We start from the raw sequence: 19,303 nt of genomic DNA on the forward strand, positions 1-19,303 counted from the left end.
AAGCGTTTCATACCAGGCTCTCGGAGCTTGTTTAAGGCCGTACACAGCTTTATCTAGAATATAGCAATGATTTGGATGCTTTTCGTTCACGAACCCAGGAGGTTGCTCCACGTACACCGTTTCTTCAAGTTCTCCATTGAGAAATGCACACTTGACGTCCATTTGGAAAACCTCAAAGTTCTTGTGGGCAGCATAAGCCAGAAATATTCTAACAGATTCTAGCCGAGCTACTGGAGCGAAAGTCTCTTCATAGTCTATCCCTTCCTCCTGACAATAACCCTTTACCACCAGACGAGCCTTGTTCCGTATAACATTACCTTCCTTGTCCATTTTGTTCCTAAATACCCATTTGAGACCAACAACCGAAGCATCTGGAGGAGTTGGAATTAGGCGCCAGACTTTGTTCCTTTCAAATTCATTCAGCTCGTCTTGCATTGCTTGAACCCAATCAGAGTGATCGAGAGCAGTGTTGATTGTCTTTGGTTCAACTTTTGATACAAATGAATTGAACATGCAAAACTCAACCTTTGAAAATAAGGAAGTCTGTTTTGCCTTCAGTTGTGATCGGGTCATAACCTTTTCAGATACATCCCCAACTACTTGAGAGACGGGATGATCTCTGGTCCATTTGACAAGAGGAGGGTAATTTGGATCAAAGGTTGGGTCTAGTTCAGCATTGATTATTTCGTCTAGCTCAGATTGGCTGTCATAACCAAGTGTCACATTATTATGTTCCACCTCAGTTGATGTACGTTGGAAGACATGAGGATCATGTGGTTCTAGTGGTCCTGAGCTTCCTGATGTTAAGTCCTCTTCGGTGGAAGTTGTGGAATTTGGCTCCCCCTGAACTTGAGCGCTTGATTCCCCCTCGACTTGAGCACTTGGCTCCCCCTCGACTTGAGCACTTGGCTCCCCTTCTATTTGAACACTTGGCTCCCCCTCGACTTGAGCGTTGATGGAAGGAGAGTCGTTAGAGATTGATGCTTCTTCATACATTCTCCTTGCAACGTCTTCGACAATCTGCTCCATGTGATCAACCTTGTTGTCTGCTGCACCTGCTTCGGAAAGTGAAGCGTTCTCTGGTTCGTCAAAGAGCTCCAGAAATGTCTCGAATAGGTTGGCGACTGAGACTGTAATCTTGCCATCCAGAGGAAAGATTTCCCCAGTGATATCTTCTTTAGCCTGTAGCTTCTTGACATAGTTGTCGTCAAAGGTCACATAATACGTCTCTTCAATCTTTCTCGAACACTTGTTCAGGACCCTGTATGCCTTGGATGTGAGCGAGTAACCCAGAAATATTCCCTCGTCGGCTTTGACATCAAACTTGTTACGGTGTTCTTTAGAGTTGAAGATGAAACACCTTGAGCCGAACACATGAAAAAATTTCACATTTGGCTTCCTGTTGTTCAGTATCTCATATGGAGTGAGTGCGAACCTTTTGTTGAGATACGACCTGTTCTGTGTAAAACAAGCAGCAGAAATAGCGTCAGCCCAAAAATAAAGAGGTAAAGAAGCAAAACTTAGCATTGTTCGGGCAGCTTCACACAAGGATCGGTTTCGTCTTTCGACTATTCCGTTCTGTTGTGGTGTGTGGGGAGCTGAGAAATTATGACTGACTCCCTTTTCTGCAAGAAATTCTTCAAACTCCCTGTTCTTGAATTCGAGACCATTATCTCTTCTGATGTTGCGAACAACCTTCTTGAGCTGTACTTCAATTTGCTTGATAAACATTTTCAACTTTTGAGTTGCTTCAGATTTGAGCTTTAGAAAGAACACCCATGTAAATCGTGAAAAATCATCAACGATAACAAGAATATACTTGCGACCACCGATGCTTTCGATAGATGAGGGACCACACAAATCAATATGAATTAATTCGAGTGGTTCAACAATTTTTGTGTTGATTATCAATGGATGACTTTGACGACTTTGCTTTCCCATTTCGCATGCAGCACATAGATGATCCCTGTCGAACTTGAGCAATGGAAGACCCCTTACATGACCTCCAGTAACAAGACGGTTGATATCTTTAAAATTAAGATGAGATAATCTTCGGTGCCACAACCAGCTTTCGTCGGATTGAGCTTTTGACAACAAGCATATAGCTGGATTTCCCTTGATGGGTTTGATGTTTAAGGGAAACATTTCACCCTTTCGCTCTAACTTGAGAATTACTTTATTTGACTTTTTCTCTATGATTTCAGAACCTTCATCATCGAATGAGACTTTGAGACCTGTACCTCCAACAAGCTGAGATACACTAATGAGGTTGTGTTGGAGTCCTTCCACATAAGCCACCTTCCTTATAGAGAAATCCCCATTGGTTATCATCCCGTATCCCTTTATAGTGCCGAATGAATTGTTTCCAAACTTGACGTTGCCACCATTTGCAAGAGATCTGTATTCCCTAAGCTCCTCTTTCCTCCCTGTCATGTGACGTGAGCAGCCACTATCGATGTACCATTCTTCGTCGAACTGCTCGTCACTTATAACCTGCAAAAATTAGACAGATTTAGGAACCCAAAATTTCTTGGGTCCACGTGAGCTTTGCATGGGAACGGGAACAATAAGAGAGACATCAACAAGATAAGTTCTTTTTACAAGAGTTGTTTTATCTTTCCTTTTAATGGTGTAAACCTTTATTTTATTAAGATTAGGCGAATTAGATTTGGACTCTGGTGTGGATTTATTGACCTTCTGCTTCCATTTTTGCTCAACTGATGAATGAGATTTTCGAGAACAAGAGAAATCAGCTTTAGGGAAAGATGGAGACGAATCGGTGGGAGTTGAATTAGAAGAACGAGAGAAGTTCCGAGCTTGAGGCTCTAGGTGACCCTTTTGCTTTTGATTATTGGAGGGAATGACCTTAGCGTTTTGTTCTCTTTTGACTTCAGAACCGAACCTTTGCGTTCGGTTGGAACTGTCTTTGGAACCGAACCTTTGGTTTCGGTTGAAGTCCTTTTCAGAACCGAAGTTCTGCCTTCGGTTGATATCTTCTTGTGAACCGAACCTTGGCTTTCGGTTTTTGTGACTTTCAAGCTTTTCTACTGGAATGTTTTCATACTTTAGATTCTTGTCTTGATGAGAGAAATATGCATTCTGGGAACGCCAGAATTGTTTCCTTTCAGAAAGGTTCTTCCTGTATCTATTGTTCCTTTCTATCTTCCTATTCCTAATCTGAGAAGGTTGATGATGAACATTCGCTTTCGTTTTTGGTGACTCCTTGGCCGGTTCCTTTTGAACTGCAGGAGTTTTACTTTGAGCCGAAGGAGCCGAGAGAGTGTCTGCTTTTGCCGAGTGATCATTCTTCTGAGGAATATTTTTTTGTACCACTGGTGCTCGGCTCATCGAAGTTGTTCGGTTTATTCAAGGGCTCAGGTATGTATCTTCCTTTGCTCTTCCAGGAAGTTCTTTCAGATAAACCAATGGTTTCGTCTGCATTATCAATTGGAGCTTCCCAGAAGTATTCATCACAGCCATCAGCATTGTCTTCGTTTACAATGGCTACAAGTTCAGCTGTTTGATGTTCGGTTACTCCTGTCACCTTGTAAACTTGATTTGGAGTGGTCCTTACCTTTTGATACACAACTGCTTTCTCAACTAATTTTGGGGACTTTTGATGGGACAACCGAGCGAACTCCACTGAATTTTCAGAAATTAGATTCCTGTGATTTTCTGGCTCGGTTTTAATAAATTCTGAGCAGTCAACCGTGTCCTCTACAGAAATTTCACTCATGTTATCGTCCTCGTTAAGCTCAGATGCATTTTCAACGTCAATTTTGTTTTCTGAGCTTATGTTGACGTTTAAAGAGTCAAATTTTTGCATGGTTTCGGTTCTCAGTTTAAGTCTGTCATTTTCATCCAAAAGATTTTTAAGCATGAGCTTGTGGTCTTTGGATTTAATGAAGGACTCAATTTTGTCCAGTCCATACATGTAGGTGGGATTAATATCATCAGACGATATCACACTTTCACAATTATAAGCTTCAGCATCGATTTCATCTTCCTTAAACTCTAGGAAGGGCAAAATCATGCGGTGAATCCTTTGGCCTATTTCACAATCCAAGTGAAGCTGAGTAATATTAGAGTACAAACGTTTAGCAATTAAACAAAAAACATTTCGTTGTTTTAACAATTTCAAATTGTCTCTTTGCAAATAAATGTTTTCATCTTTAACTTTGACTAATTCTAACTCCTTTAACTCTATCCACATTCTCCGCTGCTCACTCTTCGACGTCACCCTGCTCAATTGATCAGTTAGGTTAGAATTTGTGACCCGAGTTTGAGTTAAGCTACTATCTAGATGAGATATTCTTGTATTGACGGTTTTTAGTTCTTTCTCATAAGAGGATGATGGTACTTTGCATGAAATAAAAACAGATTGTACCTTCTTTATCAGTTCATCGAGCTCATTGAACTGCTGGCTGAGCGGTTTGGCTGTAAAGCACATGTCCTCCTTTTCTTTCTGTCCATCAATACCTCCATCGGTGTTGTATCCCCTCATTTGAGATACGTCAGAAACCATGAGGCATTTTCCACCACTGCTTTCTTCCTTAGACAAGTAGGCCTTTCCATGAGTAGGCTGCCTCACTTCCTCGTCTTCTGAGTCGGTAGACCAAACTTCCGTGCTACCGAACTCATCACCTAGAACAGAACCCTGCACAATAAGAGCATTAATAGGCGGGTTAGCAGCAGACTTCTTCTTTCTCAACTCATCCAATCTTTTCTGCAACACGGCTTCCTCATCATTTCCATCATCCTTTTCAGCCATTTTCTTAAGGACACAGTCCTTAGCATAATGATTTTTCCCACCACAATAGAAACAGCTCACTCCAGAGTCGCCATCCGCCTTCGGTTCCTTCTTGTGCTCCTCAGCTTTCGGTTCATTAACCGCCTTTTTAGAGCTGTAACTCCCCTGCCAGTTTCGGTTTTTGTTGCTGGGGAATCTCTTCTTGATGAACCTTTTGGGATTGGACACCATCAAGGCATAATCTTCTGATGTGAGATCATATTCTTCCAAGCTGAGGTCTTCATCCTCCATAACAGCTTTACTTTTTGACAAGAGGGCCAACGAACCAAGACCGGAAACGACGTTCTTTTCTTGCACCACGATCTTCTCTTGAGACTTGAGAATTCCCACCAGTTTCGCCAGAGAATATGATTTAAATTGCTCATGGGCTTTAACCGTGGAAACAACTGCTCTCCATTCAGATCTCAGACCATTCAGGAATGTAACCTTCTGTTCGATGAGCTTCCTTTCAATGTCGTGTTTAATCATCTTGCTGAGAAGATGATTGAAGCGATCGAACGTCTGGGTCACAGATTCTTCAGCCCCTTGTCTGAATTCTCCAAACTCAGATAGAAGAAGAGTTTGAATAGAATGTTCAAGATATTCGTCTGTAGAATACAGTTCGCGAAGTCTATCCCAAACATCCTTTGCCGTTGTGCATGAACTAACCAATCTGAATGTATCGGACTGAATGGCAAACCGGATCAATCTTAATGCCTTGATATTGCATTGGAACTTATCCTTTTCATCTTGAGCAATATCTTTCACGTCCTTTAACAGATCATTGTATTCTTTTTGAGTCTTGATGATTCTGGACGTTGCAGAATGAGAAAACGGTCCATTGGTGATGGCTTCCCAAATCAAAGACCCATTTTCCTCAGATCCAATAACATAGTCTTCGAAATGATGTGCCCATACTTCATAATCGTGGGTGTATAAGATCGGAATCTTTGTCGTCGAACCAATGCTGTTGGAAATATTAATAACGTTTGATTGTGTCGCGTCCATTATGATCGAAAAAACCTGTTCAAAGATCAGACTTGTAATAAAGCAGATTAGGGCAAAGTAATAAATATCGAGATACGTCAATAAAGAGATGACGGCTCAATAAATATTAATGATTGCGGAAAAACCCTAATGGAAATCTTTTTCACAGAAAAGATGTGTATCAATTACACAGCCTCCTGCTCTGATACCAATTGATGTGATTAAGCTTTCTTTTAATCTATGAAGATCGATTAGATCTTGAACAAGTAAGTAAACAATGACAATATGAACATAATAAAAGAACAGGACAAGATTGAATCAAACGTGTCGAATGATTAAAACAAAATCCTCAGAAGAGCTCGATTAAGAACATCAACTGTAGAGGACTTGAAGGTTACAAGAACGATCAAAGAAACCTTTTGTCGTCTGGAAAAATCGTTATACGCAGATCTCTAAAACCTTAACCTAATATGCATGCAAGCATTAGCTTATATACAAAGCATAAAAGACTCACGGTTGGACAGGCCCAAACCAGAATACAAAATAGCATAATTAGACGAGCCCAAAAGACGCAATCTATAAAGCCCAACACCATTGTAGGTACGAGTCCTTTACTCGAAGAATTATCTGAGCCTCGTCACATGTGATGGTATTCAGGTAGTGGCTAACTAGCATTATGAAGAATACCTTCAGTAATTGAGGACTGGGTGCGGGTTGGAGGTTAACCTAGGGCAAGCCTAGGATGAGAGTAGTGCTGGGAGAAGTGTTAGTAGCAGTGAAAGGGACTTGGTGTAGTCGAGGAAATTCTTGAGGAAAGTACGGATAGATGTGCAAGGTAGTAGGGGCCCATAATACTGAAAGCAGAGGATTTGTACTCGATTTAAGAAGGGTTGAGATAAAATCAGGGAACTTGTAGTGTGTGTGTGATCCCATGGTAGTGACATGTCTTTTGATGGTTGTTATGGCATGTTTTCATCATGATAACATTGTGTGAGAGACCAGTGGGTGGATCAGGCACCGGAGCGGGATCAGGCTCAGGATCAGGAGTTGACCAGCTCGAGGAGCGCATGAAGGAGTTCATTTCAGCTGAGGTTACGCATAGTATTCTGGACCAGACTCCTGTGATCTTTGGTTCGGTCAAGGAGGGTATTTTGGAGCTTCTAAATAAGAACCTGGGAGTTTTTCATACTGAGATGATGGCTATGATGGGGGCGCGTTCGCTGACATTTTGAGAGTTTAGAGATTGTGGAGCTCCAGATTATTGTGGGGCGAGGGACCCCATTGCTAGCAGCAGGTGGTTGGCTGATGTCACCATTGCTTTCCGTACGAGCAGGTGCCCCGAGGGGGACAAGATCCGACTTGCCTCCTGTCTTCTGAAGGACAGGGCATAGGATTAGTGAGAGGAGGTTGGACACACTATTGCAAATGATGCTGACTTAGATACAATGACATGGACTGATTTCTCGGCTTGGTTCAGAGCCGATTTTGCACCAGTTATTGAGGTGCAACAGTTAGAACAGGAGTTTCGGGATGTCCAACAGACTACTGAGCCAGTGGTGGAAATCACTGCCAAGTTCAGGGAGAGGGCTCTTCTTGTTCCGCAGTATGTCACGGATGAGGAAAAGAAGAAGGCTCGATATCACGAGATGTTGAGGAGTGACATCAGGGTGTTTATGAGTAGGTCCAGCTGCAAGATGTTGGAGGATATGATTGCTCAGGCCAGGGAATAGGAGATCGATCTAGAGCACATCAGGAAGAGGAAGTCGGAGGAGGTGCAGGTAGATGCAGGTTTAGTCAAAAGACCCAAGGGGCGGATGTGAGATCGATGGATTATCAGGGCCGCAGTCATTGTGGCAAGATGCGTGAGGGTGCATGCAGGGGTAGCAGTGGGGGTGATTCTAGCTGCTTCAAGTGCGGTCAGACTGGTCATTTCAGTAGGGATTGTACTGCTACTACCACTCAAAGATCACACCTGATATGTTTCCATTGCAGTTAGAAGGGCCACAAGAAGGCCTAGTGTCCGAGTTTGTTTCCAGCAGGACAGGTGATGGAACCTGCCCCTGCGACCATGAGGATCGCCGACAGCCATCAGGGCTGAGCAGAGGTGCCTGCAGTAGGGAGCAGGGCTTTTCGATTGTCTACAGTGAAGGCACGCGTAGCACCGGCCGTTATAGGTATGTATCTTTTGTTTTTCTATCAGTTCTTATTCATGATCATGTTGGTTTGGTACTGCATCTATGTTACTGAATGTATGTTAGAATTCTATTTAAGTTCGTGTTCGGATCATATGCCATCTGCATGAGTGGCTGGAAATAGATCGACCTTTGGATGGAGAAAAGGATTGGGAATCCTTTTCAAGATGGGACTTGTAGGGAGCTAGTTGAATCGAAGTGAGGGAGAACTATCCTAGTAGTTAGGAGTTGAAGTAGGAGCACGACTTGGATGTGTTCGCATCCTTTCTAAGAAGGACAGCGGCCGAGGTAGCCGTTTGGATAGAGTAGTGGGGAATTTGGGAGTTTGAGAAACATTCTGACATTGAGTTCATGTATTCGCAGTAGTAGAAGATTGGTTTGAGAAACCACGTTGATGTGTTCCCAGTAGCATGCGAGTTAATCAGGATGCTAGACTGTTGAGCGCTCGTTGTTGGACATTTTCATACTGGTAGCTGGATAAAGATCGGGAAAGGATATTTGGTTGAGGATTCAGGATAGTTTAGTACCCGTGTAACCCTAGATAGGCGTGACTAGGGGCAGGGTTGCTCAGTAGTTTGGTTCAAGTGAGACCCGTGGGCGAGGCCCTTGCAATAGTAACAAAACGAGTGAGACTTGAGGGAGAGACCGCACTAAGATATAGTCTGGATGATACCCGTGGGTGAGGACCGTGATATTTTAGAAGCGCAGGGGGCACCTGTTAGAGGCCTTAGAGCCAAGTTAGGGGATCGAGGATCCCATGACTTAGGGAGCCAGAGTAGCAAGGTAGGTAGAGTAGTTTTAGCTAGCTAAAGTTTCTTTGGAAGTCGCTGGGAGCGACGGAGAGCTTGAGCTTAGGTTCAGTGACCAGAGGGAATATGGTATTCTCGATAGTAGGCAGAAAGGTTCGGATCTAGGAAGTCCCCATTCTTTTGGAAAGAAGACTAGAGCCAGCATGGTGTTCAGGCAGAGGTGTCTATCATGATGGTTCCTGTGTGTGCAGTAGTTTGGGGTTTGTGAAAGTTTGAAGTTTGTTTTCTTCAGAAGGGAAGACTGGGTTAGCTTTTAGTGTCGTGGGAATGTTGTTCTGCGCGTATAATCATCAGTTGCATTCCGCAGAACAGTTGATGAGTAGATGGGTGTTAGTAAGGAGAGACTTCGAGGACGAAATCTAGTTTAAATGGTAGAGATTTGTAACACCCTGTTGTGATAGTATCCCTTATTCGATTTCAGAGCCCGAGACTAGGGGGTTTTGGTCTTTTATGGGTCTTGGAGTTTTATTTGAGAATTTTTGGGCTGAGGTGTTTTGCTAGAAGCGCATGTCTTCTCACCACCTTTTCATGGATATAAAGTTCGTCAAAAACAGACTTAGAATGAAGCAGTTATAGCATTTTGAAGTTATTGACATTTATGGTCCCTTAATGCAAAAGTTGGCAAAGAAGGATCATGCAAGCAAATTGGAAGGCGCGTGGGTATGCCGAACATACAAGGGAAATTGTCATGATTACTTTTTGGCATACGCCCAATGTACAGGATGTACGCCTAGCGTACATCCAAAGTCCAGAAACCCTAAATTTAGGGTGTGCCACTATATAAGGAACATTATACCCTCAAGATTCAGCCTCCATTTCACCCTAAAGAGCTTCTACGAAAACCTAAACCCTCTTGAGTGTTCTTGGAGCTTGCGAGTACATTTTTGAGTGCATTTTAGTGTTTTTGGAGACGTGTGATCATCTTGGAGTCTCATTGATCCAGGAAGAGCTTTTGGATCCAAGTTCTTCAGCTCGTTTACAAACCCTAGAAGGTATAAATCTTCCAACTTTCCTAGTACGCTTAGTGTTGGAATACAAACTTCTTAAAGATCGTTAGATTCAAACAGAAAAATGAAGACAAAGAATTGATGAACACAAGAATGGTTTAACTGGTGTCGAATGATTAACTTGAACACCTCATAAGAGCTCGATTAAGAACTTTGACTGTAGATACATTTAGGGTTAGAATGCAGCAGAGATAGTAAATGGCTATCGTTTTTTCCTAAGGCATACATACATGAACTATATATAATACGTAACCCTAATCTATAATCACAGTTAGACATGCCCAAACCGGATATACAAAAGAATGGCCCATGACGCAACACATAATACCAAACAATCTCCCCCTTTGTATCAATGGAGCCGAGAGCTCATTTCAGTTGAGCTACAGAAGACTTCTTGATTGTCTTGAACACGCTCGGTATGATATCCAAAAGAGTTTGCCTGAATGTGATGTACTACCGAAGCATGTCCGTGAAGTTCTTCTTATCTGAAGTACAGTTCTCCTTGCACCGATGAATAATATTGATAATGTGTTCCAAGCAATCGGTGGAAACAGGTGTTTGTCAACAAGAGCAAACAAAAACTTCTCACCTTTGGCTCTTGTGAACATAACGGTGAGGTGAAGTGAATCAATCTATCCAAAATTCATTTTAGTGACGTCACCTGGCTTTACATTAGGCTTCACCATTGGTTTCTTCCTCAAAATAGAAGCTACTTCATGATCCATCTTGGCAACCTCAAGGATGTAGGAAGCTAGCATTCTCTTCAAATGATTCAGAATCGGAGCATATTCTTTCACATTCGTGAGCAAGATATTAAACAGCAGGATCCAATCATGAGGATTCAAATTGGGAAGGTCTGCCAGGGAAATCAAAGACACCGAATTATCTGAACGTCAGGTTATTTTGAATTGAACATTAATGAAGTTCCCTGCAGGCAAGAACTTCAACACCTTGACCGTTGTAATTTTCTGTGCGCTCCAGGTCAGGTACTGAGGCTGACCGAACTGAAGATAATAATCAATAAGTTCCCGGTCAATATGAGGATGGGGTGAAGGGGCTTCAGCAGTCGAATCAAAGCAATGAAAAATGAATGCCTTTCATGTTATAGGCATATCAAATTGTGAATCCCTTGTATTATCACAGTCAAACGAGGTCACAGGTTCCAACCAGTATGTGCTTGGAGACTCTATTGCTTCTTTTATTAGTGTTTCCATAGTCCAAGGAGGAAACAATATCTTCTTGCAACTCAATGCATCATCCTCTTCTTTCTTCTTTCTTTCTTTCTCTGTCTTCGGCTTCCTATGCGACACGAAGAGTTTCATCTATCTCCTGATCCCTTTTCTTTCGCTTCAGGATCTCAGAAATAGTTTCTTGATCTTCGTCACTATCATTATCTTCCCCAATGACATGCTTCTTCTTTTCTTTGTTACCAGAACCTGAAGCTACATTATCCTTTGTTTTTCATAGTTACCTTTGGTTTAACATCAGGAGGAATCACAGTACCTTCTCCGCCTTGTTGCGGAGTAGTCATCCTCTCCGAAACACCCTTCATTTCTCGTAAGAGTTCAATTGAGTGAAGGAGTTTGGAGGTTATATGATTTCTAATTGCGAGCGTAAGAATGGGATCATGAGCCTGAAGCACATTGTGCAACTAAGAAAGAACATACCCGGCATAACTACAAAAAATTGCTCATTATGTTTTTAACAAGGAAATCTCTCTTTCTCCCTTGGCAAGTTCTGCTTTCTGCACTTCATTAATAGCAGTCTGTTGAGCAAGATCATCTCGGAGTTGCCTTTCCACCTGGAAATCAGCATTAATCTATTTTAACCGAGAGTCAACAGATGCCAGAAATGTTTTATTATTAGTAAAAACATCATAATGTAGAGTATCGAACTTGGCTTGTTCCTCTTGAAGAGACTGAGATAGGGAATCAACTGATGCAGTCACCTTTGCAGCGTTCGACTCAGCATGACCCTTGAGAGAGTCAAGAAAAACCTTGGAGTCTTGGATGCGTTCTTTGATATCAGTGTGGCTCATTTTCACATAGAAGTAGAGTCATCCACAGCATCAGTGCATTTGTCGATAAACTCATGATATTGGTGCAAAGCAGTGTCCATAAAGGCTTTCATGACAACATCGTTGCACTTCTTGGATGTCTCAATCAATGCATCAAGCTTTTCATTAACATTGTCGATCTGTTGCTTGGTTGTTGGAATAGATTCATCCTCTTCACTTGGGATTCGGTAGGGACTTTAGTAAGTAGAATCAAACTCAAATTCAGCTCCTCCAAGAACTGGATTAGAATCACTAGAGGGAGTTGGGGAAATCGGTTCGGTAATGACTTTAGGAGGATCTCCAGTCTTAGCCCCCACATTAGATGCGTTGACTTTGACCGAAGAATATGTGGTAGAGGTGATGATAGGTGTAGTGGTGAAGGTCGCTTGGGAAAAATAAGAGGTGGTAATGGAGCAGTGGTGATAGGAGTAGAACTGACAGGTGGTGGTGGAACAATTGTAGAAGAGGGTTGGGATATAGGTGGAGGTGGAACCGAATCCTAAACAATAGATTTGGGTGGAGATCGAGGAGGAGTGAGAATAGTATCATTAACAACCTTCTATGGAGTTGGAGATCGAGGAGGTGTAGTCCCCCTAGGTGAACCTTCATGCTGCTCTTCCTCTTCCTCATATGCAGACTGCTCATCTTTCTGTTCTGAATGGGAAGGTGAAGGATTTTGTTTTTTGCCAGCAATTTTCTTTACTTTCTTTGGAACAGAGGAATCACCTTTGTCAGCTTTCCTTTTCTTGGACTTAGCGGGCTTGGAAGAGGGATCTTCAGTGTCTTCTTTCTTAAGATTGGATTTCTTTCCTCTTTTAGCAGGTTTCTCAACCTCGTCTAAGGTAGCTTGCATCTCAGGAGTCAATTTACGTGGACTCTTGGGCGAAAGCAATTTGTATTCTGAGATAACTCTACTTTCCTGAGAGACAGAATGGTACATTGTTTCCGGAATAGAACCATTGTGTGAAAACCTGGTTGGATCCGCCATGATTATCTTTTTGGTATGGAAGGAGGAGACAGAGTAGAGCAAAGAATCCTTCATGACCGGAACCTTGAGAGAGGTTATTGCCCTTTTAGCGACAATGGTCCAAAAACGACCACAAGAGATTTTAGAATGCTTGGTAGAGGAGTACAGGCTCTGCACCAGTTGGGTCCAGATCAATGAACCATAGTCCAGGTTGAGTCCATTGTAGAGACTGTACAGGATCGTCATAAAGCATTAGTTCGAACCATCTGATCCACTAACACACTCAGCTAACCCCTTGTAAAGAAGGGTTAGTAACCCATTCCATTGAGGGGGTAAGAAGGATTTCTTGAATTTGGTGAAGGTGGTAAGCACCTCAGTGTAGCCCATCTCATAAAACATCGAGAACTGTTGAGTCGTAGTAATAAAGTCTGGTGAGATGACTGAGGCGTCTACTGCAAGCCCTAGCAGAGAGAAAAACCGTCCTTTTGAAATAGAAGCCTTGTGAGAATGAATCTGATAGTAGATTCTCTCTTTGATTTTTTTTTCGTAAGTTTCTGTGGAGTACACTTGGGATAGTAATGACATTGGAATGGATCCCACTTGTGTTAGAGCGATTACAAGAGGGGAATACTTGAGGCAGTCCACGACTTGAAGCATGTATGAATCATATAGGAATGGAGTCGTTTGAATGATCATGTTCCGGTTGGGCTTGAACAAAAGCAGGGACAACGATGCAGTTTGATCATGAAGAGATGAAGAATCCACCATTGTTAAACATGTGAAGAAGATGAACCATTTAAAAACATCGGTGTATTTGAGAGAATTTGAGTGAGGTAAAAGGTACAGTAGAGTGAGAACTCCTTTATATACGATTTCCATGAGAGAGAGAGAGAGAGAGAAAGAATCTGCCATAATGATGAAACAATCTCTGAAAAGGCGCCTGTAAAAGCGGGATTTGACAACTTGGTTTTCCCCGGATACACGTCATACGGTGAAGGTTCAGGAGCTGTTTCAACTTCACCCGCCCATTCTTGAACTTATCCAAAGACCCGTTACAACTTTGTATCCATCCAACTGCCCCGATCCGGTGTTCATTCATGATACAGAATACCCTATTGCTTTCATAAATTTGTTTAATGGTTAGAGCCGAAAGTAAAAACAACTCACAATGGTCACGAACCAGAATTTTGGAAAATCACGAAGATTTTTGTGCATTAGTGTGCCAATGAATAAGAAATAAAGAAAAAGTGTATGGGATGTGAGTGATGTAAAATATGACATAAAGCAGAGGATCCCGGGCACGAATCTCTTCCTTCAAAGTTAAGAGAGACTTGAAGTGCTTGTGTGGTTTCCCGTGAGAATACGGTCAAATGTTTGTTAAGAAACATTAAAAGGCTTCTTTTTAAACATAGGCTATCGAGGGTGGCTCATCTTTAACTGAACTTCGATACTTAACATAAGACCGAACGTTAGAAGAAGTACTTGTGAGACCGATGTGGTGTGTTTAACAAGTAGGTTGGATAGTTTGGAAGAAATAGGATTGATAATAGAAATCTCAAAAACAAAAACTAAACTGGATCTTTTAGGAAGAAATGCCTTGGTGTTAGACAGTTTCATAAAGATCACGCAAGAAAAAAAATAAAAGAGACTTCATTTGGTAACAAGTGAGTGCTTGAATATAAATATTCACCGTCAATTCAATAGTGGTGTTAGATTTTGGGTCTCACATAGCATGTGGTGTATGCATCTAAGATCATTAACTCAGAGTTTGTGTAACCATAAACCACAGTGGTAATGTTTGGGAGACTCAAGGGTTACATTAATGAACCGATAGTAGATGGAGAATATTATGAGGTGGTTAAAGAACAGAAGGTACCCCTACTATATATGAGTGAAATAGCAGAAAACTCTTGACTCGTTTGAGAAGAGTAGGGCAACTCATGACTTGAGTGAATGTAGTCGGCCTGATTGGGAAGAAACAATATGTACAAATCAAATCATTAAAGCCTCACTCAAAGTTTGAAGAGGCTTTGGTCTACATGCAACAGCATGCTTCTGGGGACACCTACCTAGTTTATAGGAAAATTAACATACATACCCCTTCACGAGTTCATATTACGATTGTGCACTTGATACATATTAAGGAAGAAGAGGCAAACAATCCACACACAAGAAAAACAGAAAAGGAAACAATAGAGAAAATAACAAGAGATAACATAAAGTCTTTTTGGAATTTCGAATTTTCTGTAAAAATAAAAATAAAAGTAAAATCTTTTTGGATTGTTACAATAATAAAAACAAAAATTAGCAAAAAGAAATAACTTTAAACATGATAGAATTCAAGAAAATAAAAAAAATCAAGTAATGGGCGAAAAGAAAGTGTACAAAAAAAATACAGCCGAACTTAAACTTTAAATAATTGAAGCTAAATAAACCGAGAGATCAGTTCATTTCAGTCCCCCAAAATTAAGGAGCCGAAATAAGCAAAGTGCTTGGTTCATTTCGGTTCCCTAATTTCCGGAGCCGAAATAGACCGAGCGATCGGCTCATTTCGGTTCCCAAAAATAAAGGAGCTGAAATAAGCAGAGCGTTTGGTTCATTTCGGTTCCCTAAAATTCCGGAGCCAAAATAGACCAACCGATTCGTTCATTTCGGTTCCCAAAAATTAAGGAGCCGGAATAAGTAGAGCGTTCGGTTCATTTCGATTCCCTAAAATTCCTAAACTAAAATAGATTGAGCGTTCACTCTATTTTGCTTGCCTAATTTTTTATAAAGAGGTTTGAGGATTCGGTACCGACCCTCCTTCCATCATTCCCAATCCTTGCAAAATTTTATTGAACCTTGCTTCTGGTAATGCTTTAGTAAAAATATCTGGAATTTAATTTGAGGACCTAACAAAATGGACTTCCATGTTTCCATCTTTAACATGGTCCTTGATGAAATGGTACCTAAGTGCAATATGCTTTGTCCTTGAGTGCTGCACCGGATTGTGACAAATTCTTGTCGTGCTTTCAGAGTCACAATAAAGAGGAATCTTCTTCATACTTATCCCATAGTCTCTAAGTTGACTTTGTATCCAGACTACTTGTGAGGTACATGAAGCAGCAGCTATGTATTCTGCTTCGGCTGTTAAGAGAGACACACATGTTTGATTCTTGGACTGGTAGCTAACTAGTTTACCATCAAGGAACTGACATCCTCCAGTTGTGCTCTTTCTATCTAGACCGCATCCACCCAAATCAGCATCAGAAAAGGCTTGAACAAAGAACCCTGATTTTTCTGGATACCAGAGACCGAGCGACGAGGTTCACATCAAATAGCGAAAAATATTCTTCACTGCCACCATGTGAGGTTCTCTAGGATTAGCTAGAAACATGGCACAATAACAGACAGCAAACATAATGTCTGGTCTACTAGCAGTTAGATACATGAGAGATCCTATCATTTGATGATAGAGAGTCAGTCAATGGCAGGATTTTCCAGAGATGGTGTTAACTTAGTGCCAAACGCCATAGGAACCATCACCTTCGAGTCTCCCATGATACCAAATTTTGCCAATAGATTCTTCGTATAGGCCTCCTGGTTAATAAAAATGCCTTTTGGTCCCTATCTTATATTTAACCAAAGAAAAAAGTTAATTGGACCCATTGCGCTCCTTTCAAATTTAGTCTCCATCATCTTCCGGAATTCAGCTATTAAGCTAGGATTCGTGGAGCCGAAGATGATATCATCGACATAAATCTGAACTATGATAAGATGTTTGCCTTCTTTCTTGCGAAAGAAGGTTAGGTCAACTGAACCTTGCTTGAATTTAGACATTTTTAGAAAGCAAGTTAATGTTTCATACCAGGCCCTTGGTGCTTGTTTCAGTCCATACACAACTTTGTCCAATACATAGCATTGATCATGGTATTTCTCATTCACGAACCCGGGTGGTTGCTCAACATATACTATTTCTTCTAGTTCTCCATTTAGGAAGGCACATTTCACATCCATTTGAAAAACTTCGAAGTTTTTTTGAGCAGCAGATGCTAAAAAAATTTGAATCGATTCTAATCTGGCTACAGGAGCGAAGGTCTCCTCATATTCTATTCCTTCTTCTTGGAAATATCCCTTTACCACCAGCCGAGCCTTATTCCTAATAACATTTCCTTCTTTATCCATCTTGTTCCTAAAGACCCACTTCAATCCAACCACAGAAGCATCCTTTCGTGTGGGAATTAGTCTCCAAACTTGATTGTGTTCAAACTCATGGAGTTCATCTTGCATTGCATGTACCCAATCAGCATGATCAAGTGCAATATTGACCGTATTTGGTTCGATTTTAGAGACAAACGAATTAAACATGCAAAATTCAACATGAGAAAATAATGCAATTTGCTTCGCTTTCAATAGAGACCGTGTCAGAACCCGCTCAGATGATTCACCAATTATCTTTGTTTTTAGGATGGTACTTAGTCCATTTTGTTAGAGGAGGGTAGTTCGGGTCATAAACAGGATCCAACTCTGCATTAATATCTTCTTCAAATTCTGATTGATCGTCTTCATCATTTGTATTTGCATTCTCCCCCTCAAATAGCGAAGCGTATCCCATGTCAGGTTCAGGAGCCTCTCCTTTGGCTGGAATAGGATGCTTTCTTGTAGTTGGAGGAGGGTTCTTGCCCTCGACTAGAACATCATGAGTTAGAGTTGGATGCTTCCCCTCGATCGATAGTTATGTTGTGTTGGTGTCAGATGGACCCTCCCCCTCGAACATTGAACTTTTGTTCGGAGGATTTGCTGAGGGTTGACCTTTAGCTTGTTTAAGAGGTTCTTTTTCCATATCTTTTGTAGCTTCATCGATAATCTTCTTTAGATGGTCGATTTTGTTGTCTATTGATTTCGCCTCTGAGAGTATAGCCTTTTCTGGTTTGTCGAACAACCTTATGTACTCTTCAACAAGTGCGAAATTAGAACTGAGACTTGACCTGATTCTGGAAATATTTCCTCAGTGACACTCTTGGTTTTCCGAACTTTCCTCGTGTAGTTGTCATCAAACATTATGTAGTAGGTTTCTTCAATCCGTTTGGAGTGTTTATTCAAAACTCTATAAGCCTTTGAAGTTAGTGAATAGCCAAGAAAGATTCATTCGTCAGACTTGACATCAAAATTTTTTTGGTTCTCTTTGGAGTTAAAAATGAAGCATCTGGAACCGAACACGTGGAAAAACTTAACATTAGGCTTCCTGTTGTTTAGAATTTCATACAGAGTGATGGTGAATCGCTTGGTAAACAGGGATCGGTTCTGAGTATAGCATGCAGTAGCAACTGCATCAGCGCATAAGTATAGAGGAAGTGAAGTAAATCTTAGCATGGTTCGGGCTGCCTCACATATGGAACAATTTTGTCTTTCAACAATTCCATTCTGTTGTGGGGTATAGGGAGCTAAGAAGTTGTTAGAAGCTCCCTTTTCAGCCAGAAAGTCTTCGAACTCTTTATTCTTGATTTCAAGCCCATTATCGCTTCGAATGTTCCTCACCACCTTTCGCAGTTGAAGTTCTACTTGCTTGATGAAAGCTTTCAACTTTGGAGTCACCTCTGACTTCTGTTTAAGAAAGAATACCCAGGTGAAACGTGAAAAATCATCTACAATAACAAGAATGAACTTACTGCCACTGATTCTTTCAATAGCTGAAGGTCCACATAAGTCAATATGCAGAAGTTCAATAATTTCAACGATCTTGGTATTGATACGTGTTGGATGGATCTTTCGGCTTTGTTTACCCATCTCGCATGCTGCACACAGGTGTTCCTTATCAAACTTGAGAACTGGAAGACCTCGAACATGATCACCAAGCACCAACTTATTAATATCTTTAAAGTTTAGGTGTGATAGGTGTCAGTGCCATAGCCAGCTTTCATCAGAACTTTCCTTGGACAGCAGGCAAATAGCTGGTTTTCCTTTAATTAGACTGAGGTTTAAGGGGTACATTTCTCCCTTTTGTTCAGATTTTAACAAGACTCTTTTGGATTGCTTTTCGATAATTTCTGAACCTTCATCGTTGAATGAGACATTCAACTCGGTACCCACAACCAATTGAGATATACTTATGAGTTTGTACTGAAATCCATCCATGTACGCCACTTTTCGAATTGTGAACTCTTCGTTGGTTATCATCCCATATCCCTTGATTGTTCCATAAGAATTGTTGCCATACTTCACACATCCACCATCCTTAAGGGACTGAAACTCCCTTAGCTCTTCCTTTCTCTCTGTCATGTGATGTGAGCAGTCGTTGTCTATGTACCATTCATCGTCGAACTGCTCGTCACTTATAACCTGCAAATTTAAGCAGATTTAGGAACCCAAAGTCTCTTGGGCCCTGGTGAGTTTTTCATAGAAAAAGGAACAACAACAGATATATCGACAATATAAGTTCTTTTTATTAGTGTGGTTTTGTCTTTTCTTTTTATGGTGTACGCTTTTATTTTATTTTTATCTTGTTTAAATTGCAATG

At 41.2% G+C, this 19,303-nt stretch overlaps 1 pseudogene; it reads right to left on the reverse strand.

Moving 5' to 3' along the window:
• Positions 1-16,266: 16,266 nt before the first annotated feature.
• LOC145002657 (uncharacterized) lies at positions 16,267-18,632 on the reverse strand (annotated as a pseudogene).
• Between the last annotated feature and the right edge of the window lie 671 nt (positions 18,633-19,303).

This window comes from Lactuca saligna, chromosome 6 (assembly GCF_052625555.1).
Source record: "Lactuca saligna cultivar CGN05327 chromosome 6, ASM5262555v1, whole genome shotgun sequence".
NCBI lineage: Eukaryota > Viridiplantae > Streptophyta > Magnoliopsida > Asterales > Asteraceae > Lactuca > Lactuca saligna.